Source organism: Ursus americanus, chromosome 3 (genome assembly GCF_024610735.1).
Source record: "Ursus americanus isolate L20-20 chromosome 3, mUrsAme1.1.p, whole genome shotgun sequence".
NCBI classification, from domain to species: domain Eukaryota; kingdom Metazoa; phylum Chordata; class Mammalia; order Carnivora; family Ursidae; genus Ursus; species Ursus americanus.
In genome coordinates, this window is record NC_142129.1 from 33962396 (window position 1) to 33986318 (window position 23923).

The 23923-nt window shown below is 38.6% G+C and overlaps 1 protein-coding gene across 9 annotated transcripts in view; it reads left to right on the plus strand.

The window, feature by feature from the left end:
• Window positions 1-23923, plus strand: part of LOC148110362 (uncharacterized) — a 296218-nt gene that overhangs the window by 169169 nt on the left and 103126 nt on the right. For 5 of the 9 annotated variants that reach the window (XR_015723895.1, XR_015723896.1, XM_087860875.1 and 2 more), the window contains 2 exons: window positions 16995-17040; window positions 21781-21840. The gene's annotated coding sequence lies outside the window, so the exon portion shown is untranslated. The remainder of the gene's footprint in view (window positions 1-16994; window positions 17041-21780; window positions 21841-23923) is intronic. The other 4 variants (XR_015723897.1, XR_015723898.1, XM_087860876.1 and 1 more) reach the window with 1 other exon arrangement.

Below are 23923 nucleotides of genomic sequence, written 5' to 3' on the forward strand. Positions count from 1 at the left end.
ACCCCCTCTCTCATGTGAAGACAGCAAGAACCTATGAACCAGGAAGCAGGCTTCCCCAGACATTCAGTCTGCCCACACCTGGATCTTAGACTTCCCAGCCTCTAGAGCGGTGAGCTATAAATTTATGTTGTTTATGAGTCATCCAGTCTCCCGTGTTTTTGTTACAGGAGCCTGTGTAGACTAAGATAAGCAGTGTATCTTTGCTAGGGAAGAGGTATTTTCTAATATTTTTCTTCTCAATTAGCAGTGTAATACCTTGCCTTTGGTATACGTAATACCCTGCCACTGGACCCCATTCCTGAAACCTGCTGTCCATGTCTACATCCATTACAGTGCCACCCTTTCCAAGAATTTTTTTGGCAGCTTTATTGGGGTATAATTCACACACCATACAATTTACCCAAAGCCTATTATTCAGTGATTCTCAGTATAACACAGAGTTGTGCAACCATCAGCAAAAGCGAGTTTATGACATTTTTATCATCCCAAAGAGAAACGCCACGCTCTTTATTCATAATTGCCCATCCACATCACCACCCCCAGCCCTAAGCAACCACTAGTCTACTTTCCGTCTCCATAGATTTCCTTATTATAAACATTTTGTATAAATGAAATTGTACAGAATGTGATCCTTTCTGACTTTTTCATTTACTGTAATGTTTAAAGGTTCATCCACGTTGTAGCAAGAATCAGTTCTTCATTCCTTTTTATTGCCAAATGATATTGCACTGTAGGGATATGCCACGGTTTGTTTACCCATGAATCAGAACATCGACTTGGGTTGTTACCACTTTGTGCTTTTATGAATAATGCTGCTGTGAACATTTATGTGCGAGTTGTTGTACAGACATAGGTTATCATTTCTCTCAGGTACATACCTAGGAGTGGACTTGTTGGGTCATGTGCTAACTTTTGATCACCTTTTGAGGAACTGCCAGACTCTTTTCCAAAGTGCCTGCACCATTTAACTTTCCTTCTCTCAGAGTGTAAGAGTTCCAGTTTCTCCACATTCTTACCAACACTTATTACTTGTCTTTTTTATCATAGTCCTAGTTCTTGTGAGCGGTATCTGATGATTTTGATTTCTATTTCCCTGGTGGCTAATTATATGAGTATTTTTGTCATGTGCCTATTGTACATATGTATCTCCTTGTTGTAGAAATGTCTATTCAGAGCTTTTGCCCATATTTTAATTGAGCTGTTTGTCTTATTATTGGATTATAATCATTTTCTATATAGTCTAGATACAAGTTCCTTATCAGATATATGATTTGAAAAGTTTTTCTTTTCCCCATTCTATGGGTTGTCTTTTCATTTTTTGATGGCACCTTTTACACCATTAAAAGTTTTTGTTTTTGTTTTTGTTTTTTTTTATTTATTTTTTTTTAAATGATTTTTTATTAAAAAGTTTTTGTTTTTGATCAATTTATCTATTTTTGTTGCTTGTGCTATTTTACTATCATATTTAAGGAAAAAATTGCTTAATCCGGGGTCATAAGGATGTGTGTTTTTGTTTTCTTCTAAGAGTTTAATAGTTTCAGTTCTTATATTTAGGTCTTTGATCCATTCGAGTTAATGCTTGTATATTGTGTGATGTATGGGTCCAACTGTATTCTTTTGGATGTAGGCGTTCAGTTGTCCCAGAACCATTTGTTGAAAAGACTACTCTTTCCCCCATTAAATTATCTTGGCACCAACTAATTATTTATTTACTTATTTATTAAGGTTTTAGTTATTTATTTGAGAGAAAGAGGGAGATCATGAGCAGGGGAGAGGGGTAGAGAGAGCGGACAAGCAGACTCCCTGCTGAGCAGGGAGACTGACCTAGGACTCAGTCCCAGGACCCTGAGATCATGTACTGAGCTGAAGTCAGACACTCAACTGAATGAGCCACCCCCGTGCCCCTACTTTATTTTTAATTGAAGTATAGTTGACATGTAATATTATATTAGTTTCAGGTGTAGAACATAGTGACTTGCCAATTATACACATTACAAAATGCTCACCATGATAAGTAGGTTACCATCTGCACCATACAAAGTTATTACAATATTATTAACTATATTCCCTATGCCATATTTTTCATCCTTGTAACATTTATTTTATGACTGGAAGTTTGTGCCTCACAATTCCCTTCATCTATTTTGCCCATCCCCATCACCCATTCCTTTTTGGCAACCACTAGTTCATTCTCTATGAGTCTGCTTCTCTCGTTGTTGTTTGGTTGGTTGGTTGGTTTCTTAGATTCCATATATAAGTGAAGTCATATAGTATTTATCTTTCTCTGAGTGACTTATTTCACTTAATATAGTATCCTCTAGGTCCATTCTTGCTGTCATGAATGGCAAGATATCATTCTTTTTTATGGCTGAGTAATAGTCCATTGTATATATAAACCATGCCTTCTTTATCCATTCATCTGATGATAGACACTTAGGTTCCTTCCATATCTTGGCTATATAAACAATGTTGCAATAAATGGGGCTGCTTATATCTTTTTGAATTATTGTTTTCATTTTGGGGGGTAAATACCCAGAAGTGGAATTACTGGGTCATGTGCTACTTCTACTTTTAGTTTTGGGGGGAACTTCCACACTGTTTTACAGAGTGGCTGCACGAATTTACGCTCCTACCAACAGTGCATGAAGGTTCCTTTTTCTCCACATCCTCACCAACACTTGTTATTTCTTGTCTTTTTTATACTAACCATTCTGACTGGTATGAAGTGATATCTCACTGTGGTTTTAGTTTGCATTTCCCTGATGATGAGTGAAGTTGAACATCTTTTCATGTGTCTGTTGGCCATCTGTTTATCTTCCTCAGAAAAATGCCTACTAAGGGAAGCCTGGGTGGCTCAGTCAGTTATGCGTCTGACTTTGGCTCAGGTCATGATCCCAGGGTTCTGGGATCCAGCCGCATTGGGCTCCTTGCTCAGCAGGGAGCCCGTTTCTCCCTCTGCCTGTTTCTCCCTCTGCTTGTGCTCTCTCTCTGACAAATATATAAATAAAATGTTTAAAAAAAATGTCTATTCAGATCCTGTGCCCATTTTTCAATCAGAGTATCTGAGTTTTTTTGGAAGTTAAGTTGTATGAGCTCTTTGTATATTTTGGATAGCAGTCCTTATCTGATACATCATTTGCAAATATTTTCTCCCATTCAGTAGGTTGCCTTTTTGTTTTGTTAATAGTTTCCTTCACTGTGAAGAAACTTTTTAGTTTGATGTGTCCCAGTTGCTTATTTTTGCTTTTGTTTCCCTTGCTTGAAGAGACAGAGCCAAAAAAAATATTGCTAAAGTAGATATTCAAAGAGATGACTGCCAGCATTTTCTTTTAGGAGTTTATGGTTTCAGGGCTCACGTTAAGTTATGTAATCCGATTGAGTTTATCTTTGTGTACAGTGTAAGAAAGTGGTCCAGTTTCATTCTTTTACATGTAGTGGTCCACTTTTCCCAGCACCATTTTCCCCATTGAATATTCTTTCCTCCTTTGTTATAGATTAACTGGATCATATAAGTGTGGGGTTATTTCTGGGCTGTCAGTTCCGCCGTATTGATCTACATGTCTGTTTTTGTGCCAACACCACACTGTTTGATTACTTAGCTTTGTAGTATAGTTTGAAACCCAGGATTGTGATACTTCCAGTTTTATTCTTGTTTCTTAAGATGGCTTTGGCTATGCAGGGTCTTCTGTGGTTCTATACCAATTTCAGAATATTTTGTTCTAGTTTAAAGTCATTTCTGACACTTTTGCTGCCATGTTTTCTGGTCTAGCTAATCTTTTGTTTGATCCATGGTTGAATCAGAATTACCTTCCTGGGAATTTGAATCTTAAGCAAAGATTATATTAGTTTGCTAGGATTGCTCTAACAAAGTAGCATGGATGAGGGAGCTTAAACAGCAGACATCTACGGTCTCAGAGTTATGAACGCTAAAAGTCTAAGATCAAGGTGACAGCAGAGTTAGCTCCCTCTGAAGACTGTGGGGGAAAATCTGTTCCACTCACAGCTTCTGGTGATTTACTGTCAGTCTTCAGTATTCCTTGGCTTCTGCTGCATCATCCTGATCTCTACTTTGATCTTCACATGACATTTTGTATGTATGTGAATGAAAGAGCGAGAGAGAGAGAGTTGCCAAATTTCCCATTTATATAAGAATACCACATATTGATTAGGGGTCCACCCTACTCCAGCATAACCTCATCTTAACTAATTACACCTGCAATGACTCTATTTCCAAATAAGGTCCCATCTGAGGTCTGGGGTTTAGGGCTTCAATATATGAATTCTGGGGAAACACAATTCAACCTATGACAAAGACACTGAAGATCAAAGGAGGTTAGAGAACCCTAAATAGACAATCTCTGCTTTCCTACTGTTGAAAGCATCAGAGTTGATCAGATTACTATACTCTCCAAAGTTTGTTATTTTCATACACAGGGTTTCCCAGGAAAGAGACTCTGAGCCTAAGATCTGCATCTGGGAAGGTTACTGTGGAATTGCAAAGATTGCCCATGTATGGATATTTAAGGGACTCACAGACTCCACAGAGCCTACTCATATAAGGCTTTATTTAAAGGCAAAGATACTCATGAGAGACAGAGAGTACAGGCAAGCACTGCGGTAAAAAAGACATCCAGTTGCTAGCTCCCAAGTGCCCTTATATGCATAAGGACTGTGCTTTGCATCTGGATTGAACCAAGATTTGTGTGAGAAATCTTGCCTTTTGGAGAGCTCAAAGCAGAAGTTCCCAGTAAGTTTTTTATGCTCCTCTGGTCATACAATCAAACCAGGCTGTTTAACCAGGTAAGCCATTTGGCAAAGAAACTGACTTTGAGTATTGTCAGGGAAGTTTTCAAACTTTTAACAGCACATGGTAAATCCCACTCCCCTTATCTTGGCCAAGAGTCAAAGTCAGACATTCAAGTGTCACTCAAGGTAAAGCTGTATATCAACTGTATCCTCCACAGGATTGTCCTTGGGGTCAACACTACCTGTAAGGAGGTGAAATGAAGCTGATTAAGAAGAAAGAGGGTGTGGGCTGCAATGCTGTTGCAACAGTCTTCAGCCAATCATACACAGTTGTAGTGGCTCCGGACCTAGAGGTGTCCCAAACTGAGGCAAGGAGGCAAAGATATATTCTCCTACCAGGCTGTCATGAGATGAGAACTGAAGCTGTCTAAGGAGACTAGCCTTAAGCCAAGTCATGCTCCAGGGAAGGTGACTATCTTCTACCAAGTTCAGTTCCCAGAGAGGGAATCAGTTGAGAGCTGTCAGCTTCCAACACTCAGCAGCAAGGATTGAGGGCCAGAGCCCTGAAAGGCCAGGGGCCAGGAGATTACAGGTGAACAACTCTTCCTTCTGTTAACATACTACTTTAATATCCTTCCAACAAGTTAGTTTTTCACTGAATGTGTCAGAGTTCATTCATGTTTCTTACCATTAGTGAAATTTAACTGATACAATGCCTCTGTAAAATCAGTTCCCAACTTTTTTCAGTATCTTCATTTTGGTTCTCTTGACTGGAGTGACATGATTGTCATGAATCCTGCGTCCAATCTCTTGTAATTCATCCTACCACAAGCAAATCTAAATTTATCTCTATATTCCAAATGACATCTACCACACTCTTGTGAATAGGGACTGTCCTCGGTAAAATTTGTCACTCTTTTGAACAGAATGATGATCTTCTCAAGGCTACCTAGGTCATAAATGGAGATGAGAGAGAGAGTATAATATCTGATATAAACTTACTCATAAATAATGGGTTAGAATCAAGGAAATAACTATCTAAACCGTGTCTTACTCCACAAATATAATCTATAAGAGTTGCGAAGAACAAAAGCATGGGAGCACGTGCCAACTTGAAGAAAGTCGTCAGCATAAGGGATCCTATATGAGACAGCAGGTTTCCAGCAGGTTTCTAGAGTACCATAACAACAGAACTGGGATGGATGCATAGTGCTCTTCAGACATGTGACCAGTGAGAGGGCAGAGGCCTCAGCCCATGCGTTGGTGTTTAAATACAAAGTTCTAGTGCAAGAGTCAAAGACTGTTGAGTTTAAGGCAAAATGTCAGATTCTTAGGCTGAGTTCCTGGCAGACTTCTGGCATGAACATAAATGGTAATGATCAAATTTGAGAGTAAAGGTCAAGGCAAACACTCAGTGTTAATGGATTAAGCCAACATGGTGGAGTTGGGAAAAAAAATCAACCCTTGGAAGCAATGTAGTATCGAGTCATTGAAATTGAAGAAACCAGCTCTTGGAGGGATCAGCGAGGCACTTTTAACAGCACAGGGTAAATCCCATACAGTGCAAAATCCTAGCTAAAACTGTAGGGTTTGCCCAGAATACTCCTGGTTTTGCCTATTATCCGAGTCCCATTCCATTTATCATTTCTCCTAGACAAAATATCCAAGTTGGATGACATATTATGTGATCACCCTACTAGTCACATGATTTGGAGAATAGGGAGGACAATTACTAATGAGCTTATTTTTCCCTGACTCTGCCAGTATTAGCTTGGAAACTATGGTTGAAAGCAGAAAGAGAAACCAGCAGGGGTTCATAGATTATGGCTGAATGAGGCAAAAAGAAAGATCAAAGACCACCTACATAGACCGAGAAACAAAGGCACTCTGATATCCAAATATAGCTTTCTTTAAAAAAAAAAAAACAACACTAACTCTGATGCCTTTGTTTTTGTTTCCTCATTGAGAAGCAACCCTGTTGTATCCCACATGAATCAGTGATTTGGTTGGATTAATTTAATTGAAACAACTGCTATCATGATTCAAAATAAGTTGCTTGTCCAGTTAATTTAATGAAAATTATTGTGTGGCTGTGGTGCAAAGAAAACACACAATTACACATAAATTTCTACTGAAACAAAATTATATAAGTCCAATAAAATCATACATTTTACTAATTTACTTTAATTCAAGTGAATTCTATAGCTTAAATTTGGCATTCCCACTCCTGGGAAGCCAAATTCTTTAGAGATTGAACGTCTTAAATCCTTAGGCCAAGATAGAGCCTTTAATTGAAAAATAATTTTATTCTTTCTTTCTTGTTTTAAAGGGTAAAAAAATTAAAATCACTGTATTTTTTTTTCTCGTCTAGTCCTAAGAGAGGTTTCCCCATTCATGACATAATTGAAAGTTTTCAAACCTAAAACAGTTTTAAAACAGGAACAAATCAAGACTAAATAGGATCCCTCTGTATGCTTTTTGGAGAACAGGTTCCAGGAAGCTCTCAGAGGGCTCAAAGTAGGACAGTGTAGAAAGAAATGAGGCTAGAAATAAGGGCAAGCTACCAATGGGGAAAAAAGGCTTAGAAAATAATTGCCTAAGAAAACATTTACCAAAAGTTGAAAACCTTATAACCAGAGTGGCCACCCAATAATGTTAGAATTTATCTCCATTGATATATAAATAAATGACTAAAAAGACATGGATTTTTTTAAATATGTCTATATTTCATGAATTTCAAGGCAGTACAGTGCAGAGGTTAAGAGTGCAAGCTTGAAAATCAGTCTACCTGGACCCAACTCTTAGCTCCATCTCCTACAGGCTGTGTGACCCCCAGATACGCCATATAACCGCTCATTCTCAGTTTCATCATCAGTAAAATGGGACTGGCTATCACAGTATGTCACAGAGTTAGGAGAATGTGTCCAATTAACACAAGCTCTAAAAATACTTAAAATTATTTTCTCTGACCCCTTTTTTTCATTCTGTCAGCCAAAGTCAGAAAGAATTTTCATAATTCCTCATCGGGGAACTGGATATGTAAAGTTTCCCACTGACTGAGATGGTTTTGTTCATTCATGCTTCTCTCTGCAGTTGCCTCTGGAACTCTTTTCCACTCTCCCTAGTCCAAATACTTGTTGACTTTTCACATGTGGAGCTATTTATCCAGATAGTCTGGACAACAGATTGCCTTTAGAAGACTGGTGCTTCTGTTCCGTTTCTAATGTGGCTTTAGAATCCGAAGCATATTCTTCATCCCAAGGCAGAGTCACATACTGCATAGCTTGTAACAAATAAAATAATCGAAGCCACCTGTAGCGTGTCCTGAGGATAAAGTGATAGAAGAATGGGTGTATCACTGCCTTAATGCCCGAGTTTTAGAAGCAATTTTAGCCTTTTTGTACTTACGCCAAGTATAAAAATAGGGAAGCTTCCATCAGTATTATTTGGAATATTGAAATCCATTGACTAACAGGGCCACCTTGAGAGTGAGTTGGAGGTCTTATTGTAAGTAACTTTCCCCTTCACCTCTTTCTGTGCAGGTGCACGTAAAGATATCAATTCCAGTGTTTGTCCAGGAGGATACAATTACTTTACCAAAGGAAAGAATTTTCAGTAGCTTCCTTAACTGGTCTAAGCTTGTATCCTTATAGGAATAAAATGGGTGTAATTTTGCCTACATTTCATAGTTGTAACAAGGATGAAATAAAATACTGCACATGTAGTGTATGCAGCACGGTGCCTGACATGGCAGCCACTCAGCAAGTGATGGAGACCAACTCAGACCATTAGCCCTATTAGTATTTTAGAGGGTATATAACATTATGTACAAATTCTTCATATTTCTAATCCTAGAAGTCAGAGTATTAGAAAAATAAGTAGTAGAGATTAGCTACTGGTTAAACATTGGTCTATTTTGTTCTGGGGATTTGAAATATTCCTTATTTCTTTACAGTTTTTTTACTTTTTTCTATTTTTTTAAGATTTTATTTATTTGAGAGAGCAAGCAAGAGAGCACAAGGGGGGGAGGGGCAAGGGAGAGGGAGAAGCAGGCTCCCCACTTGAGCAGGACCTGAACGAGGATCATGACCTGAGTGGAAGGCAGACACGTAACCAACTGAGCCACCCAGGTACCCCCAGTTTTTTTCCTTTTAATAACCTTTCAAGTTTCTATTCAAGTTCCACAAAATTCAAAGCTGAAAAATAAAAACACACCCTAATGAGGCTGTGATGTTATCTCAGAAAATGTGTCCTTTCATTTCTGTGAAATTTAATAAGGTGTTCCATTTGCTTCTTTTGATTTGAATAACAGTTTTCAAAGTAATTTGAAACATATAGTTACAAATATTATAAATATTCAAAAAGAAAATGTCAATAAGAGGAAAAAAGAGAAGAAAAATTATTTGTGGTAATTATCAGCTCCAGCTAGAACACAGGAATCACTACTAAATTTGTTCTGCCACCAGGAAAAAACAGAAAACAAAAGACAAAAAAAAAAAAAAAAGAAACTGGACAAGAAGCACCTCTTAAGCATTGGGCAGTAGGCAGCACGATCACTGAAAGAAGAGAAATTCACCAAGTGAATCTCATGTCTGTTACAGTTCTCTGCCTACAGGTAATTTCCAAATTTCCCAGCATAGGGAGCTGGAGTTCAAGCAGAGCCTGCAGTCCTCCTGAGATGAGGAGGCTGAGATCTGAGTTTGAGGCAGCTAAAGTGACCGGAACAAATGTGATATATATTATAACATATTTATATTATGTTGCTATTGTAATATTTGTATTACGTGAATGAATATATGATATATGCCTTTTTATGAATATATATTAATATTATATATATTGATTTTCTTTGACATGCAATGGTTCATGATAGTCATATCTTAATTTTGAATTATGCTCTTTAGACGATACAGTGACTCTCTGTTCCATTTAACATATTATACTTTCAATGTAATATCAACACATGTTCTGTTTTTTATTACATTTGCCTGACATATTTTGACTAATATACTACTTTGGATTTTTGTGTATATGTTTTAGAATGTCTCAAAGACAATGTGTAGTTGAATTTAATTTTTAAAACTGAATCTTAAAATTGATTAGGTAGTCAAGTCCAATTTTATTTGTAACTTCTAAGTTAAAAGTAAGGGATATACTTTGACTTAGGTTTGTTGTTTATATTTTTAATTTGTAAAGCTACTCATTTCTTATTATTTATCTCATTTTCTATGAGTTCTTTTTCTTTTTTCTTTTAATTTTCTCCAATGCTTTGGGAAATGTGTCCCAATTTTAATACTTCCAGAAGATATCGAAGTTCTCAAAAGCACTTTAAAACTTATTTATTTCATTGACATCATCAAAAATATGCTGTCTTCTTTAATTAGGAAAATTGTACTCTCTTCCAAATAACTCCCCACACATTTTTACTACTCGAGCTTTGATGACATTACTGGTTTTCTGATGATTATAGGCATTACATATTTTCAAATAATATAGATTTTCATTTAAGAGTTATTACTGTATTACATTTAGTTTTAAACCCAGATTTATATAATCGAATCATTTTAACACTTAACTGCCATAAATACTCATTTACCATGATCAGCCTGCAGTAGTGTCGTTGCTCTGTCCCTTGGTGAAAAACATTTCTCCATTTCAAGCTAAGATCTCTAATCAGCAGAACTCAAAATTGGAGTAAAGGAAGCAAAAATTCTACAAGTGTGTTATTAGGTTTAATAATGAAAGGCTCTGCTTACACTTCCATCCCTGGATTCCTAGATTCACATACTATGGCTTTGAGAGAAACAATGATCTTGGTCTTTGTTTCTAAGCACATACTGCATCCTGTAAGATCTATCTCCCCAAATATCAGGCTGTTATCACCTTGCTAGTGCCATAACTTGATTTGGGGGAATTATTCCATTATACTAACCAACCAGATACTTCTGGATTATGGGGCTCATAGTAATGCTAGTGAATTCCATATACATGAGTCATTGCCACATTTATTTTGCTATGAAATGAGTTCCTTGGCCAGAAGTAATGTTGCCTGAGCCATGGTAATGAATAAGGCATTCATAAATCCATGGACAATGGTACTTGTAGAAGCTTTGTGGCCAAAAGAAGTATGTATTCTAATGATGACAGATCTCTGCCCCAGCCAAGATGGCAGGAGCACAATGTAATCAACCCACAGTGAGTGTCTGGCTCACCTCTGTTGGGAGGATCAATATTAGTTTCTGAGAAGTCCAGCTCCAGGTCTAAATCTTATATATGATTGATTGATTGATTGATTGATTGATTGATTTTTTAGTAGACTCCATGTCCAGCATGGAGCCCAGTGTGGGCCTCAACTCAGGACCCTAAGATCAAGACTGGAGCCAAAATCAAGAGTTGGACACTTAACCAACTAAGCCGCCCAGGCTCCCCAACTTCTGTGTGATATTTTAGGCCCAACCATAGCTAATTGCAAAGGCTCTGTCTGGCAGATCACATGGGGAAAAGGTGACTTCCACACATCAGACTTGGTGCAGAGTCAGTGCATTATGGTTTTCTGGAAGGAGCTCCTGGCCCCTTAGGCCCTCAGGGGCGAGCCATGCCTATATGTATATTTGCATTCCTAGCCCAGGGGCCACCGTTAGGTCTTCATAGGGGGGACGGAGAGCATCTTAGCGAAGGCACATTTCTTCACCTTGATGCAGTACTTTCCTACTGTTAGCCATTCGATTCCCCTTCCTTTTCTTCCCGTTCCCTAGCTCGCCAGGTACATAAAATGGCAGGAACTTGGGGCACCTGGGCGGCTCAGTCGGTTAAGCGTCTGCCTTCGGCTCCAGTCATGATCCCAGGGTCCTGGGATGCAGCCTTGCGTCAGTCTCCCTGCTCGGTGGGGATTCTGCTTCTCCCTCTCACTCTCCCTCTGCTCATGCTCTCGCTCTCTCAAATAAAAAAATGAAATCTTTAAAAAAAATAATAAAAAAATAAATTGGCAGGAACTTTAGTTCAAAATTCCTTGCCAGTGAGACAATTCCCCCTGCCTATGCTGTGTGTCCTCTGACACTCTCCTGGGCAAGCTTAAAAGAAGATTGGTGACATATGCTTGTGCCACTGTTACTGGAGATCCTGCCCACTCTCCAGTGTTGGGATTCCGGTGCTGTGAACATAGTTAGCTCTGGAACCCAGGTGAAAGGCTATGACCCCTCCTGTGGTGACCTAAATCTAATTTTTGACTATAAGGTCTGGAGTTTTTTCTTCTATAGATTCAGGTCAAATAATATTTTTGAAGTGTCCATCTGTTTCATTCTGAGGGATACTGTAATCGATTAGCTGCTACCAAAGATCCCTGCAGGCTAAAATATTCTCATTACTACTTCATGCCTACTCCCCCTTCTTTCTAGTAGTTAAGTGCTGCCACCTGACCTCTACTATGAGAGCCCATCATCCCCCTTGAAATCACAAAGACTTTCAAGGATACTAAGCCCTGTCTCCCCTCATACTAACATCTTCCTCAATTCCTTAGTGAAGGGAGTACCCTCCGTGCCCTCTTAGGGGTTGTGGTAGAGATGGGTAGTCAAGTCATACATGATAAATTTACTCCAACATTCCTTTATCCATAAGCATTTAGATTCTTCCCTTTACATTATGCCAGGGAATTTCATCTCAATCTCATTTAATGTAGGCCAGAACTGAATCCGTTTGTCATCTAAACAAGTAAATTATTAAAGCTATTTTCTGCTACATAAACTAATACATTAAATTCAAAATCGCCAGTAAATGCACCCATATCAATAAATTCAGTTCAATCCAGTGTTATATTACTTCCTCCATTTGGTCCAAGATCCTTAAAATCCATTCCCATATATATTCCCAGTGTTTCCACTGAGACATACATACATATAAGCAAAATCTTTCAATCCTTTTGAAGTATAAGCTATTTTCTCCCAGGTTAGGCTTTGCATTTATCCCCCCAGAGTATACCAAGATCTGATTCTAGTTATATATCTAGAAACAACAAAGAAAGATAGAATGGATCTTGAGAAAATTAGGATTTCCCTTGCAAAGCAGCTGCCCCACAGGAACTTATTACTAGGTCTTCAAGCAACAAAAGGCTAGTATCCTTAGGTACAGGAAGACAGATAGCTTCTACTGATAAGGGAAACCCAGAGAGCCCAGGGAGTTCAAGACTCTCGACTTCCTCTGAGACCATCAGATATCCCTATTCCGAATATCAGGGTTATATTCATTGCCAATCATTGCCCAAACTTATGCAGAAAAAGCTTAACAAGTCTGAATTCATCTTATATTGTCATTACGCAGCACGCCCAATTAGATCTTGAGTCTGATTTTCAATAAGGTTGATCCTGTAACTATAAGAAATAAAGCTTCTCTTAGGGCCACCACAGAAGTTTTCTGGTTGTCTGACCTTGGCTAGAACTGAAAATCGAAAGCTCTGGGATTGCCATTTCCTTCTGTAAATTCTCCAATATAGAGAAAGGAGCTCTTGAACTCCTTCATCTGACAGCCATCATTATTTCCATAACAATCAAGTTCAGAAGTCATTTGCTTCCCCCAAAATACTTTTTCAGCAAGCATTCTGTTACCGTCAGTAGTAGGCGATAATGCGATCAATTTCAGCAACACTGTAACCGTGTATCATGTCAGACTCCCAAGGAGCTTGGCGCCGAATTCAAGATCAAGGACTCAACCAGCCAATCCCATTCTAACGTTATACCAGCTATTGTATCAGCCCGAGTCCAGGCCAGATCCTACAAATAACACCAATTACTTTAACTGAGAGAATGAATACAGGAAACGTAGTTAAACAGGCAATGGAGGGCTGAAAAAACAAATGACCCTGAGACAACGTGTTAGTGACGGCAGGAAACAGCAACCAACCCTAAGCTGGGAGGTTGAAAGAAAGATGTTGGAAATACCCGAACCTGCCGAGCTAGCGCCGTGACCTCTGCAGAGATGGCCTTCCTGAGTGCTGCTAAAGATGTTTGCTCAGAGGAGGAATCCCACCAAAGATGGCTTCCGATCGCTGTGGCAAGTCTGTGGCACACTGTGGCTGGTGTGGTGTGAAAAGAAGCTGGCACCTGGAGCCAAATGCCCTTTCTGAGGTGCTGAGGGGAACAGTAAGCAAACAGGGAGAAGCAAGTCCTTTCTCTCTGCTCGCACCTCCCAGTCTCCCTCTAGCGCCCCTGTCGGTATTATCAGTTCGGAAAACACCTGGCAAAGAAGAAATAAAGTTTGCAGAATCCCAGCGCAGAATCACAAAGCCGATTATAGAAAACTGGGTTTGGAGCGGAGAGACAAGCTTAATCATTGGCACACAATGTCCTCACAGTTCTTAAGCTCTTAATTTTGATTCATCTCTTGATCAATTGGAATGAATCTTCATGTAATTTCCACATGATGCTTTTCGTGCATTTGAAATTCGAGAATATTATTGTCTTGCCTTTGCTAATAAATTACAGTTTTATTGTTTACAAAAATCTTGGGTTATGATTTTTTTCTACTAATATTTCTACTAAAAATTCAGGAATTGAGTGCTGTAGGGAACAGGTTGAATGCTAAATTGTTCTATTTCCTTGTAGGTAATCTATTTTCCTGTGGAACTGTGATGTTTTATTCTTGATGATCAAAGCATGAACCAGAGCATGTAGAGGTATCTCTGCATCGGCTTGGCCTGGAATGCAGTCACCCTCTTTCCATCTGTGTTACAATTTCTCTTGGGCTTGGAGGTTTGTTCTCATATTTTATCATCAATTACTGTCTCATTCTCATTTGTTCTAGTGTTTTCTTCAGACAGAGCAACTGTCTGTATGTTGGCTTTCCAGTGTTTCTTTTAACATATTTATCATTTTATTTCTTATTATTTTGTGTGTGTTTCCTTTCTGTTTGATGACCGGAAGACCTGTTACTGTATCTTTGTATCACAGATCGCAGTATCACTTCTGCCCAGGACTGTGATTGTATGTTAATTTCCTTGCAGTCCTTTCTTCTTAAGTCTTGTCTTTCCCCCTCATCCTGTTGCCATTTATGATTACTCAGTTTTCTCTATGAATTTCAACTCCTGTTTCATCAATGCCGTGCTTCCTTGGGCTGTAGATGCCAAGCCTTTTACTGAAATTTTCATCTGGACCGCTTATTAGATAATCTCCAGAGATACATACTTTTTGCTTTCAAGTCTTATAAACACCATTCTCATTATTTTGTTCCTCAGCTCAATCCCCTGATTGTGGTAATTTTTTTTTCTCTTAAGATATCTTCCAAAATAGGGCGTTATATTCAAATTCCATATCTCCAGTCTAATACAGTATGTGGATTGTTTTCTGTCTTCTTTTCTTCCTCTGTGACAAATATCCTTCTTTAAGCTACATCTCAAAGACAAATTTATTTGTTCAGCTTCCAGTCCATTTCTCAGTTTCCAAAAAGATTTCTACTAGTTGTCTTCTAAGATGAAATCTTTTAGTATGCCTCCTTCCTGGTATCTGTCATCCAGAACATAAAGTGTATGTGATCACTTTAGATTCCAGCCAGCATGTTCTCCTCCCAGGTCTTCATGTTTCCCCTTCCATCTTTATTGTTTTACTTGTGGTGATTGTTCCCCTTTTAATCCAAGGTGCTACTGTCAGTGCTTCTCACCTTCCTGCCCCCTTCCACATCAGCCCAGGTGTTTTCAGGGATTTGTTCTCTCTCTCTCTCTCTCTCTCTTTCTCTCTCTCTCTCAGTAAGATGGATAGTTGGAGTAAATACCAGTTCTGATTGGCTCATGTATAAACAGAACAATTGCCCACCTTTCTAGTTAATGCATTCCCTGAATATTTAAACCTGAATGTAGACATACTTTTTATTCTTAAAAAAAAAAAAATGCTACATGAGATGAAGCCAGGAGTACCAAATTAGGAATGTCTGAATGTGTCTTTCCCAATCTAGCTTCATGTGTATTTCATTCCTGATTCTCCTGAAAGCAGAGCGCACGGATTATTTGAGGGGCACGAACCCAGGGCAGCAAAAGGGAATTCTAAGGAAACTGAGGTAAGGAAAGATGCAAGGCAGCGCAGAATCATGCATCACCTCACTGACCATGGCTTCACGGCACCGATCCCTCAGTAGATGCCCTGCTGGGCATGTTGAGTGTCTCAGGAGAGCCGTACAGACAAACACCCTCAGAGCAGTCCCTGTGCGGGAGGGAGAAGGTGGGACTGATTTGCATGCTCTTTCCAGTCTCTTACTTCCGCTCGGGCAAAGTTTAGTCATGACGGAGGTAACTCCCACACTTCCGGGATGCATCATCTAGATCTTTTGGCAACTGTTCAGGATGGTAGATATAATGGCCTAAAGCGAGTATTCCCTTTAAGTCTAGGAACATCAGCGTTAATCAGAAAGTCTGGGCATGCAAGACTGGTCAACCTCGTTGGACCCAACTGGCCAAGAGGGACGGTCTGGCACCCCCAAAGCCAGTGACTTGTTGGTGACATGGAGTCAACGTGGTCCAGTCAGGAGAGCCAAGACACTTGGGGTGACAGATATGATTTATATGATTCAGTGTGCCTTAATCACAAACTTTTATAAATTGTGGTATTAGGGCACCCATCAGACCTTACTTTCACTATTTTTATTGCTTTTTGGCAACGGGCTCAGGTTTTTTTTAGTGAGAGTGCAATGGGAAGTCGGTATCAATAGCTGATGACCAGATGTGAGAGTAAATTTGAGATGTGCAGGAACGCTTCAAAGAAAAGTGAAGCTTTATATCTCTACCTACCTTAACACATACCTTATAATTATTAGTATGTCAGTTTGTAAAATGATTCTAGCTGATTTAGTTTTAATAAAAGGTGAACTCCAATTTATTAGTTGACATTGTTTAATTCCTTGTTCAAAGTTAAAAAGGATTCGTTCTCTGCTTGAATGTCTAGTATTTGACATGTCACATTTTCTGCTTATATTTTCTTTTGAAGGAGTTGGCTGATTTTGATAAAATACAGAAAGCTAATAAGAGGTATCATTATAAACTATAAAATTACTTTGTGGTTCTGGCTGCTTTCTTGAAAAAATGAATGAGAAATTTTTATGTTAACATGTAACTGCACAAATCACGATTTAGAATTTAAAGAACTAGAAAATCAAACTAAAATATGTCCTCTGTTAAAAATATTTTAATATATAATGGTAATAACTTACTACCATTTGGAGGACTATCAGTAAAAAGCCCTAACTATATAATTTCCTCTCTTTAATGATTGTAGGTCATCTTGGGCCAGAAAAGGTAGTGATACTGATCCACCAAAACAGGTAAATGGTGCTGAGTAATTTTTCTCGTACTGATAGGAAGTGAATTTTGCAAATTCACGTTGACACTGTGATCACACCTACAATCCTTTGAGACATGTATTTATCATCTAAAAAAAAGTCAGGTTTCTTTGTCCAGCGTTCCAGTCAAGCAGAATAAACCTAGATCACGCGCTCTGCTCCAGACACGGAAGTGGACCACTTCACCTCAGGATCGGAAGACAGCACAGGTCCTTTGGCTGTTCAGAAAAGTTTATGTGTCGTGTAGAAAAATACGATATAAACTTTCCCCTAACCAATTTTAACCTTTTCTTTACGTAGTTGAGGGGGGGAAGAGAAAGAAAAGAATGGAAAGGATGGAAAAAAGAGTAGAGAGAACTCATGGCCAAGGGGAAGAGGTAACTGAATAGCGGAGGGAAAGGTAATTGAGAAAGCTACACTAAAGGTATCTGTCCGTGTTAGAAGTCAGTATCAAGGGGCGCCTGGGTGGCACAGCGGTTAAGCGTCTGCCTTCGGCTCAGGGCGTGATCCCGGCGTTATGGGATCGAGCCCCACGTCGGGCTCCTCTGCTGTGAGCCTGCTTCTTCCTCTCCCACTCCCCCTGCTTGTGTTCCCTCTCTCGCTGGCTGTCTCTATCTCTGTCGAATAAATAAATAAAATCTTAAAAAAAAGAAATCAGTATCAAAAACATAAAGCACCAGGACCAGAGCATCATTACCTCCCACAAACGTAGAGAAGCACTTCATAGCGTTGTTTAGAATTTAAAAATGCACACTACTCAAAAGGCATTTTCCCCCAAGTAGTCAGTAATCCGTATTTTAATGCTCATCAGATGAATGAACAGATACGTCCTAAGTTCCTGGACTACTGTATTTTTCATGATAAACAAAAGCAATTTTTACCGAAGATGTTTTTCTACCTAAGGGATAGAATATCCTGTTCGACTTTGTGAAAACTCACGCTATGTGGAGAAGTTCTTCTGTCCATTTCCTCTCAGGATCTGACTGTAAAATGTGACCTTTCCTGAAAGCCGGCATTATGTATAGGTATTTTGATATCTCAGTTGCATGAAAACATTCCTTCACAAATCGAAAGCAGTGACCTGTCTCTACTCTCCAATATATAAAGAGAGAGTAAGAATCTTTCAAGCTAAGGGGGAAAGGGGGGGAAAGGGTCACCAAATGCTGTTAGAGGAGCTCCGCTGAAGAGCAGTGCAGGAGTGAAGCCATAAACCATTCTCATTCTCTAATGAAGACTTTTTATAGATCAGATGAAAACAGTGAATAACTTCATTTCTTAAATTTGGGTTTTTGCTTTAAAAATGTGCTTTAGGGCACCTGGGTGGCTCAGTCGGTAGAGCTTGCAACTCTTGCTCTCAGGGCTGTGAGTCTGATTCCCATGTTGGGTATAGAGATTGCATTAAAAAAAAAATCTTGGGGCGCCTGGGTGGCTCAGTTGGTTGAGCTTCCGACTCTTGATTTTGGCTCAGGTCATGATCTCAGGGTCGTGGGATCGAGCTCTGCACTGGGTATGGAGCCCGCTTATGATTCTCCCTCTCCCTCTGGGCACCCCCTAACCCCGGCCCCCTCCCCCGCCCCCGGCTGCCCGCTGGTGGGAGTGCACATTCTCTTAAAAAAAAAAAAAATTGTGCTTTAGCTGCACTTCATTTCACACACCTGAGCAGTCATAAATTTCTTCATGTAGCAATAGTTGCCTCCTAGCATCAGCTTTTAGGAAATCTACCAGGACGACTCACTTGAAAAATGTATATTCCGACAAAGAAACTTTTATAAAAATAAAACAAAACAAAATAAAACAAAAAAACACCAAATGACTTGTTTCACTTGTTAAAAAAAAAACTAACAGGCATTTTCCAATTTTTAATATTTCTGGTAGTAGAAAGAGGTTTTCAGTTACGACAGATACACCTTCTCTCATACGGCAATTCTCCCAGGCAATGCATACACATTTTGTGTCCTTTCACAGTGCAGTTCACTTGAAGACAAAAGCAAGAAGAATTTGTTTCACTTGAGCTACTCCCTTTTAACATACGCTTTCCAGCTGACTAAAGTTATCTTTAAAATTGCAGCAGTCAAAAGGGCATCAGCCATAACCATCAAAATTGTTATGGATTTTTTTTTTTAGCACTATCATCCTCAATAAGGGGATGAGAAACTTGTTATAATTTGTTCGTTAATGCTCTAGCATTCATAATTTACCATGTACATATGCAGTCCTATAATTACCTACAAATTAACTATATTAAAAGATACCTGATTTTAAAATATCATGTTCAAAAACTACCTCCTATAAAATATGACCACTGGAGAAAAAAGAATTCTTATGTTGCCATTCTAAATAAGAATATCTCATTGGCCTTGCTGTTAAAAGAACAATAGAAGACTAATTAGCTCAACTATGTATGAGTCCCAGTGAGGGAACCCCAAAGCCCACAGTAATTTTGACACAGATGTATGCCACATGATACCTTTATTATATGCTAATGATATTTGACCAGGAAACATAATCAAAACTTTTTAAAAAATCAATTAGAACTATTTCATTATAATAAAAAGAAAAGATCTATGTTCACTATACTTTCTTTCAACATTTTTTGCTAATTTAATTACGTTCTGTGCATCTCTGTCTAATAGATCAATCTACTGTATTTTCCATCTGAAGTAATTATTGTAACATCTCTAAATGACCATGTATAATATTTTGGAGGCTATGGAACCGTGCAGTCAGCTAACAAAAGATTCAGGTTTTTATTTGTCTTTTCCCCATGATTATTACTGCATCAAATAAAGGTATGTCATGCCTTCCCTTCCCCAGATTTTCACCAGGAGGTACAAATTTATTTACTGTATTAGCCATTAGAGTTTTGCTGGTGGTTGTGCTGGTTGGTTTCGGCCAAAATCAGAAATATAGCTAGGAAATTTTAAAACATGTGTCTTGGTTCACAGGTCTTGAGAATTAACTAGCAATATCCTATGGGGAAAGGAGAAAGAGAATCTGAAGCATTCTCCGTGCTTTGCTCCAGCCCGACACGGGGCTCCCTCTCATGACCCTGAGATCATGACCTGAGCCAAAATTAAGAGTCAGACGCTCAACTAACTGAGCCACCCAGGAGCCCCAGATTCATATAAAAGTTTTAAAAAATACCGTTGCCTGGGTTCAACCTTGATTTTGTACTTGGTGTGGGTCATGGCCTGGACATCGGGGTGGTCAAGCCTCCCTGGGTAGTTGTAGCGCACGGCTGCGACATGTGGTGACAGGATGATGCCTGTGATGAAGGGAAATTTCAGAACATCCACCTTATAATTTTAACTTGTGAAAATAAAAAGGAGCGTTTTTAAAAAATAAAAAGCCAAGTTTAGGAAATAGAACAAATCCATTCAATTTCTGCTTGACACACTGGTGTACACACACACACACACACACACACACAAATACAAACTTGGACACTTTCCTTTGTTCTTTTCCTTACAGTCCAAAGAGGAAAAAAAAAAAAAAAGACAAGAGCTAAATTTGATCTGCTTCTTAAACAGTAACAACAGAAATACGTATAAAGTTAAGAAGCGTGGGGAAGGGGTGAAGAAAGTGGAGAGAGAGGCTCCTGAGTCTCGAGCTAGGAAGGCAGGATTCCCCCAGTGACACGGGGGAGAAGATGGGCACACGCAGGCTGCCGGCTTAGGTGCTGTCCTACTCAACTCACTCGCTGGCCTGACCATTCTGTTTTAAACCAAGATTACTTAACTTCAGAATTACTGTTCAACCAAAGACCCTGACACCAATCTCGTCACAAATGACGAAGTATGTAAGGTCTGAACCTCGAACTCAGAAGCTCAGCCTGACGTTATTCTATTGTGACTTTGGGCTCTGGCTTCAGTAAACAGATTTCTGTCTTGTCCCCACACCTATAAATCCTTGCTTTGTAATACTTTTTAAAATTAATTAATTTTATTTTTATGGAGATATAATTGACATAAGTTTAAGGTGTTCACTGTGTTGATTTGTTGTTACATTTATACACTGCAGTATCATTACCACTATGATATCACTACTGTACGGAATCTCAAAAGCTTTGAAATAACTCTTACCTGATTTAGGCACTAGTCCCGTAAGCAGAGTTCTTCCTTGGTTTCTCTCACTTCTCGGGAACCAGAATACTGCTCTTTCTACTCTCCAGAAACTCTTTAATTTTTTCAGAAAAAGTATAGCTTTGGGGCCAAGATTACCAAGCAGCCGAGTTGATAGACATCTACAAAGTGTAATTTATGGATCTACAAATATCCCGCATGAAACACATCCCAAAATATCTGCTAACGTATCTCTGCTAGAGATGGGTTTACTTCTGTTCAACAAATTCTCTGAGTATGCTAGGGCTATTGTTTGGGAAGCTGCATTTTCCAAACTAATAATTGGAGATACCTTGAGAATGTCTAGCCATAGGAGAGAATATTTGATGCCAAACTCACTAAATCCAAAATTAACTAAAACATTTTTTCTTAAAATATTCTTTTGGTCATAGAAGAGGTCACTGCTCCTATGCAAAAATTTTTACTGTATCTCAGAACAGAGAACTGTGTAACTTCCAATGCCAGAACTGTTTAGAAAAAAATGAAAACAAACTATGGAAACTGTTCATGAAGAGATCAGTAGTTAAAACACAGTATTTAATCTTGCATCTCTCAATTAGTTGACTGCATGAAAATTGGAATTTTTTTTTTTTCTCTACAGAACTTTCTTGTCTGTGAATTGAGAGGAATAAAGCATCCAGGATGGTGTCTGGAGTAGCAGGTACTAAAATGTAGTTCCTATAATAATAAAAATTAATATTGCTGCTAAGAATCGAGATTACCTTCCATGTTCTTCAAAGGTGCATAAACAATATTTGGCTCCTTTAGTTTACAGAGAACCTTATTTGTGAAGTCAGAAGTTGTTGCCAGTAGTTAAGTGTTGGTGGAAATGCAGATTACCTTGCAGCTAATCCACTCACAAGATATAGAACAGGAAACTACTTTCTGAAAAAGAAAGGAGAGCTAACAAGTTGATGTTGTCACGTATTTTAAGCTAATTTTCGAAATATGTATATTCCACAGCAGGGTTGTTTCATTTCCAATAGCTCTTCATAGGCAACTATCAATCGGGTTAAGAATTCAGTGCATAGTTATTGTGACATGAGTTTTTGACAAGAGCAATCAGCTATTGTTGGCAAGTGAAAGTTGAAAAGATTGGATTGGTCAAACAAAAGCACTTTTAGGCTGCAAATGCAATTGAGAAAAGGCAACAGTCAAAACACTGCCAAGTGATTCATGACATCGGAATGTTATCTGGATTAGGTCAGAGGAAATGTTGAAGTGGTGTCACGGTTTATAGCCCAACTTCAAATTTAGATTTTGATAATCTAAGATTTAACAGAAAGTTCACAAGCATGGTCAGAATGGAGTCATAGCCATAAAATGTTGTTGAATATTTATCATTTAGAAAAGAGAATATAGCAAAGGTGAGTAATAGTTTTGCTTAAAATTCTCTATTGTCAAAAGTAAGTAAGTTATATATGCATATCATTCTCAAATAATTTTTTTGCTTTTGATGTTTGAAGTTTTTTGTTGTGCTTTTATCGTTATGTGTTTATATTTGGCAATCCCGAGCTCTTACTGAAAGTAATTGGCTTGCGGTATAAGTAGGTGATTTATTTGGAGCAATAGGAAAGTTACTAATATAATAGAACCATAACATTGAAAGAACTTAGCAAACCCAGCATGTAATACCTATTAAAAGGAGAAAGTAGTTTACCAAGTAGCTAAGGTCCTTGGATTATGGAAGAGACTGCTCACTGGGTCCATGCTAAGAGGAAAGGGAACAGAAGGTATTAGAACATGATTCCTTCGTTTAATTCTATCAGGTTACTGTGATTAATGGATTGTTCATGACTTTGAGAAAAATTAGATTGGAAAACAAGAAAAGCTGCCTCTAAGAGTGTTTTCCATAAACTGCTCTGAAGCATTGGAACCGACTCACACCATTCATTTATTCATCCAATGGGTGTATATGAAATGCTTGCTAAGTAACACACTCATGGGTAGGAAGTCAGAGGGAGGTCAACTTAATGACTTACCTGCATTAGAAGCATTTTTAACAAAATTTTTACCGAGTTTCAAAGATGAGTAGGAGTATACCAAAAAACATGACACAGAGGAGATGGGTAGATATTCGAAAAGGAAATTAAGGCTGTGAAGATTGGAACCAGGATGTGAAAGGGATGGAGGCTGGGGAGAAAAGGGAGATGGGAGCTGAAAGGATGGAAGAGCAAGCAGTGGGTCTCAGATCCCTAATCCAAATCCCCAGAGACTCAGATGATTGAGTCAGGGTGCCTAGGTAGCAAGGCCATGGGGGTTTAATTGCTTTATTTTTTAAACAATGACCAAGTAATTCTGATATAGGTGGTTGTAAATCCCAGGCTGAGATTCCCTGGGCTGGGCGATGAGGAGAGTGTGAAGAATTTATTTTTTATTTATTCATTTTTTATTATGTCATGTTAGAGTGAAGAGTTTAAAGTGAGGATTAAAGTGGGAGAGAAAAGAAGGGTAAATATCCGTGACAAAGTTTCTGGCTAGGGTGACCCAGCGCCCTAGTGGGTGGGCCTATTAACCGAGACCAGGAATATATCCTGAGAAAACTTTTAATTCTAAAAGATTCAGTTTAAGTTGAAAGTTGTCTGCTTGATCCTGGAAGAAATCAGAGTTCTACAAAATATAAATTACATTGTAATTTATAAGCCCTAAGAATGTGTAGGACAGCTGATTTACCTAGGCTCAGTAATTCATTGAAGAAAAGTTTATTGAACCAGACAATACGAGGGGTGTCTATACTTACCTTC